The following is a 6,000-nucleotide window of genomic DNA, read 5'->3' as shown; positions in this document are numbered from 1 at the left end:
TTTGCTTTTCTCTTTTACCTGATATTCTTGATTTCTCTCTTTATTTGTTTCTTTCTTATTTTGGATTTTATTACTTGGTTGGTTATTTATTTGATTATGATTCATGGCTACAGGGTGCATATATTTGCATTTTTTGTCGAACTTACATCCTTTTCCTTCTTTTAGGTTTTTACATATTTTTGGATGCAGATCTCTGCAATCATCCCCATATCCATCTAAGTATGCACATTTACCATATATTTCATAGTTTTGACATATCTTAGGATGTTTGTAGTAACATCTTTCTCCAAATCTGCAATTCCCTCTTTTCAAAAGGTTGCAGATTTTTGTCTTTCTTGTCTATTTTTTCCTCTTTCCCGTCATTGTATAGATCTGGGTAGAGCCTCTTCGGGATTTGCTTTTCTGTTGTCATATCGTAATTTATTTCTTTCGTAGGTATGCTGCTTTATTGCCTCATATGTAGTATCAATGAGTATCTCTGCATCCATACTTTTATCTTGTTCTTTGTTTTCCTTATTTTTTTTCTGTCATTTCATTTTTGTTTACTTCTCTTCCATTTTCCTCTTCTTTTTTTTCTTCTTCTTCTTCTCTTCTTCTATTCTTCTTCTTCCTCTCTGTCTTCATCCTCAACTATTTGTACATTCAATCTTGATTTAATAACATTGTCTATCCATGATAGACATGTTGAACAAAAAATTCTTGTATCTTTTCTCAAATCTTGTATTACCTCAGCACACTGTGGATGGGTCGGAATGTTGCATGCAGCACATTTTCTGATTAGGTTTTGTGGATTGACTATGCTATACCAAACCTTACACAGTTTGCATGCTTTTGGCATTCTTTTTCCTAATGCATCAATTAGTATATTCACAAGATTCACCTTATTCATTTTCTTTGTCGGAATATGTTGGTTTATGTATATTTTCTTTATGAGTCTCTTGACCACTTGGATTTTATTTGGAACTTCTTCAATTATTTTCAAGATGTTTTCATTAGATTTGTTCCAGTTTGAAGGATTATATCCTTCTAATATATCTATGAAATGCTTTTTGTATCCTTTTTTTGGTTTGGTTAGGACTGTTGCTGATTTCATAGATGAGAAATGCCAGTTCCCTTCCTGCTACCTCATCGTATTGCGAATCTGCTAGACACGCCAAATTACGCCACCTTTTCCCGCAGTTGGAACTTCACTGCCATCTTGTTCTGATTTATAGTATTACACTTGATAAACTAACTTAGAAGACGCTTTATCCTACTATTTTCACACTAATCTTATCACCGATAGTTCACGAACACTTCTAGATATTTCTCAAATTCTAGTCGTATGTTAAACTTGTGATATCTGTTGATTATTGTGACTTCACGCGGGTACGTCTCACCAAGCAAGATGGCTACTACGAGAGAGATATACAGGTGCGTGTGACAGACATTACGAGGCTGGCACTATTGTCTGTATCGGCGGTCTTGAGTGAAGGTATTCTCCAGGCCTTGTAAAACCACTGAATAAAGGTGGTTGTCTTCCGCTTTTAATAGGCACTTCAGGTGGAGAACCTAAGCTAAAGCAGGTTAAGAGTCATCTGCATGGCCGTAGCCCAGTCATAGGAGTGAGATCTACAAGTGGTCGGTGTTCTAACAACCAGAATGTCATTTCCAAGGTGTATTGATGGTCCTCTGGTAATTTTGAAGGCTAGAATCCCATTAGAACCCTCTTGAGTGTTCACTTATGGAAATCTGGTTCGAAGGAGAAAGAGAGAGACGTAGTATAAGTTTGAAAGACTGGAGGACCTATTAATGATTAGTCTCTACGCCTGAGCATTACTGTTAAATTCCTTTCAAGGGGATTCTTCCAGTGGTCCAGGTGTCAAGAACGACACAAAACAACGCCAATTTGTGAAGGCTGTCAAGGACAAAATTGTATATATCATTCGATAGTTACTATATATACTCGTATATATATTATACATATTATCTTGATATTATTTTCGAAGTATGGTGATATTCTTTGGAACTTTTTAAATAACTTTAGTGTAAAGACGACTTAATTGTTGTCTTTATGCACCGTTTTTTTTTTTTTTTTTTTTTTTTTTTTTTTTTTTTTTTTTTTTTTTTTTTTTTATTCACATCCTCATAGATATGCAAGTTCGTTCAAGTTAAATGATTCTTCCTGTATCTTTTGATACTTCAGTTACATCTCCAGCTAATTTTTTTAATATCTGTTCAAAAGAGCGAGACATGTTCTCTTAACTAATGAGAAACACTTCTCTAATGCTATTACTTCCTACAGTGAGCGTCACGTTGTTCTTGTTCACTTAGAAATGCTTCAACAAACACTGGGAAATATAAGGAAATCGCATTATAAGAAATCGTACGAAATATCGCAATTAAAGAAACCATTTTCACATGGGACAACGCTAACGAAATAAAAATGATCAATTTAATCCCTAAACGTATCTGCATTCCTAACGGAGGAAAATATACAACGGTACGTTTATGACTAGGCAGACTAGGAAAGTAAACTTAAACCCCCACGTTCAGAGCTTCAGACATCAACAGTATTAAAAGAATGCCCCAGTTCTTTGTATTCTACTATTACTTTTTGCTACCAAAATAAATAAGTAGGTAGCTTTTTTATATAGCATATTAGAAGGAGAAGGTGGGGTGTATATATTCGGCAACCACTTGACTGGAATTTCCTACTGTCCCCCATGAAATTGCATTTTCTTTTTTTAATAACTAACGACTGAAAATGAGAATCAGAGCTGAACTAAACTCAGTGCGGGAAATCGGGGTTTCTAAACCACGTCTAAACATTATTATTATTATTTTAATTCTTACCAGTTGACCTTGGATCTCAACATTCGTTAAAAAGAAATCTGTTATTATCAATGGTACACCAATATGACCAGTAAGTCAACCATCACATTTCTATTCTTCGTGTGATGAAACAATCTTCAAATACTTTTTTTCTTTTACTTAATATCTAAACCCACACGCCTAGCTTTACAAAATCGTATAACAAATGATTTTTTTCTTTTATTAAGAAATATTACTTTACAAAATTATATTTTACAATTTTGTATATAATTATAAGATCTATGTATAATATAAAAATATTACAATTTTATTATTTTTCTAAATATGCTTTTAAATTAGAAACATACTGATTCGTGAAAATTTTGTTAACAGACTTAAATCCTATAATATTTACATTAAATGTATTTAACAGTCTATTCTTTATACATTTAATAATTTGCTGGTCAGTACTTATTCCCAAATATCTCGCCATCCATATACTTGAAATAAAATCTGCTATTATTACCATTGCTGTATTTACAAATTATCAAAGCAAACTGCAACCTTAAGTTTCTTCTAGAATGGTGGGTAAAGTGAAAAAGATGTCGTTGTCCGATTCAATAATGTATCTTAAGGGTAAACTTAATTATGATAGATGGGTTTTGCGGAATTCATATAAAAAGAACTTTTGTAAGGTTTTCTCAAGGAAATATATGGAACGTATTTTTTAGAAAAGGCTGCCTCAATTTTGTACGATGCTATTCCCCGTAACACTACTGTCTGTTAGCTCGAATTCTGTTCAAGAAGGATATTAATTAGTATTGTGTGACTCGGTTGAAGACTACTGTTGAAAAATGTGATGAAATATTGTACGGTGAATGTTTGTACAATTATACAAAAAAATGCTATTTAATTCATTAAGTGCTGGCTGTATATGAAAAATAAAATGAATATTGTTCCTTAACATGTGTAATAAAAAATATATTGAGTACATTAGATATTTTAAATGAAATATAAGAAAATGCTGCACTGATTTGCCGGCTCTGTTTCGAGGCCTAACTTTTTTATTTATTTTTTTTTTTTTACTGAGGAAGTTGTCAGTTACGAAAGAACTCTCACTAACGTTTGGTTCAACGAAATGTATTTCATCTTACCCATGGTTGAAATTCGTTTTAACATCGAGCAAATGATTACACCTTAACATTTATAAATGTAGACGCAATATAACTGCCACTTGAACTCTATGAATGTAATTACTTGCAATCTTTTCTCAGCTATATACAAGTACGACAGATCTCTCTCTCTATTATATATATATATATATATATATATATATATATATATATATATGTGTGTGTGTGTGTGTGTGTGTGTGTGTGTGTGTGTGTGTGTGTGTGTGTCTTCAATCTCTATCTGCCCAGTGATCTGAAAAAAAAGAAGGAAAAACTAGGACCACGTGTTCACAGGATGCTCATGAATGGGAGGCCAAGTACGGGATAGACGACACGAACATATAACGGTGAGAGAGGGAGACTAAGGAAGAAGGAAAGAATGCCGAGAGAGAGAGAGAGAGAGAGAGAGAGAGAGAGAGAGAGAGAGAAAGTAATCTTAAATAAACGTAAGTGGCTTAAAGTTAACTGGAATTGAAAAGGAATCGATGAAGAAGCAAACTTTTGGCGGGAAAGAAAGTCGGTTCGTTACTGATGCTGCTTGCGGTTACATGTCGCCCTCAGGATCGGATTGGGAAGGAAGAAACCTCTCGTGCAGCTGCTGTAAAGGTGGAAGATGGTGGGCCCCCTATGGTACCGGGGATGGAACGGGGAGGGTAAAATGAATTTAATGGTGATTTCATGGTATTTAAAATCCAACACATTTCTTAATACTAGAGATCATCTTTCTGTTCATTTTTTTTAACCATTTTATTAAATGAAAAATTTACGAGAACATTGGTTTGCCAGCATCTTCAGCAGCATTACAAAGTTTCAGTAGTACTACTACATAGATGTTCCAGTGCTAAGCAGGCTTGGCATTCCACTATCGAAATACCGGAGGTACTTCATCACATTCCACAGGTGACGTTGACTAGAGCTATAGACTTCATTTAATTGCAGCAGTCATATAGGCTGAATACATCTCCAATACGAAACCTTTGCATCTAATGGATGAACAGTTCATCGTTTCCATTTAACTTCCGTGAAACAAACAAAATTAAATGAACGCCGCTTCAGATTTCATAGCTACATCCCATTGTCCGTCGTCGACTGTAAATCTGTAGTACCATGTGGTCCAAGAGCTGCTGTTATTGAAATGTCGACCAGCTTGGGTAAGGCAGACTGACCTGAAGATGAAAAAGCAGTTTAACGGTTAGAGAGGGATAAGTAATACGTCTTGTGAGCCCATTCAATAATCCCGCAAACATTACACGTTTTCTTGACAACACGGGAAAGATTTTTCTCTGCGTACGGGGCATATAAGACATCTTATCCTGTGAGTAGCTTGCCTAGGGGAAAGCTGGCGTAGGTGGTGGTGTAGGCCTAAAATGCCGTTAACTGGAGACGAAACCACACTCGTGGACGAAGCTCCGTTGAAAAAATTTATACTAAAGTGGGATCAGATCACAATAACGTTTGCTTCATTCATGTGGTTAAATGCTTAAAATACACTTCAGTCATTCAAATATTCAAAGATGTATTGAACGAAATACACGCTTGCCTTAACATAAAATACAATCCACAAACATGCGAGTTAGTATTATTGTCTTTATTTCGTAAACATAGTCGAGTTAAAATACAAGTTGGCTCGATGATGAGCATGGCCTGCTAATGAAGGTGAAACGAAATAGCTATTTTAGACTGAAGACACTACGAAGACAAAGCAGCAAATGATATACGAAAATATATTTTCAAATGTATTTAATAGTGGTTTATAAAAAAAAAAGTACTATAACAGAATTTTTGGACTGAATTTCAACTGATAACAAACTGCACGACTCACTACAAGAATTTTTAGTTACCCAGAAAGGACCTGACAAACTAAAATAGAACACGTAAAAATACATTGTAGGGATTCGCTAACGCCTCAATACCCATAAATCATCCTTCGGAATTAACTTATGGTGAGTGTAACTTATTAGTAACACTGTTACTAAGAAACGAATGGTGATCTACAATGCAGACCGACGCTATTCAATCGTGAGAACCAGGAAAG

The 6,000-nt window shown here is 34.7% G+C and overlaps 1 long non-coding RNA gene across 1 annotated transcript in view; it reads right to left on the bottom strand.

Moving 5' to 3' along the window:
- Positions 1-4,082: 4,082 nt before the first annotated feature.
- Positions 4,083-6,000, bottom strand: part of LOC135220734 (uncharacterized) — a 28,513-nt gene continuing 26,595 nt past the window's right edge. Inside the window, exon 5 of the long non-coding RNA XR_010315779.1 lies at positions 4,083-5,131. This is a non-coding gene — a long non-coding RNA (uncharacterized LOC135220734). The remainder of the gene's footprint in view (positions 5,132-6,000) is intronic.

Source organism: Macrobrachium nipponense, chromosome 20 (assembly GCF_015104395.2).
Source record: "Macrobrachium nipponense isolate FS-2020 chromosome 20, ASM1510439v2, whole genome shotgun sequence".
Classification (NCBI taxonomy): domain Eukaryota; kingdom Metazoa; phylum Arthropoda; class Malacostraca; order Decapoda; family Palaemonidae; genus Macrobrachium; species Macrobrachium nipponense.
The sequence above is the reverse complement of the archived record's forward strand: the minus strand, read 5'-3'. Positions and strand labels throughout refer to the sequence as shown.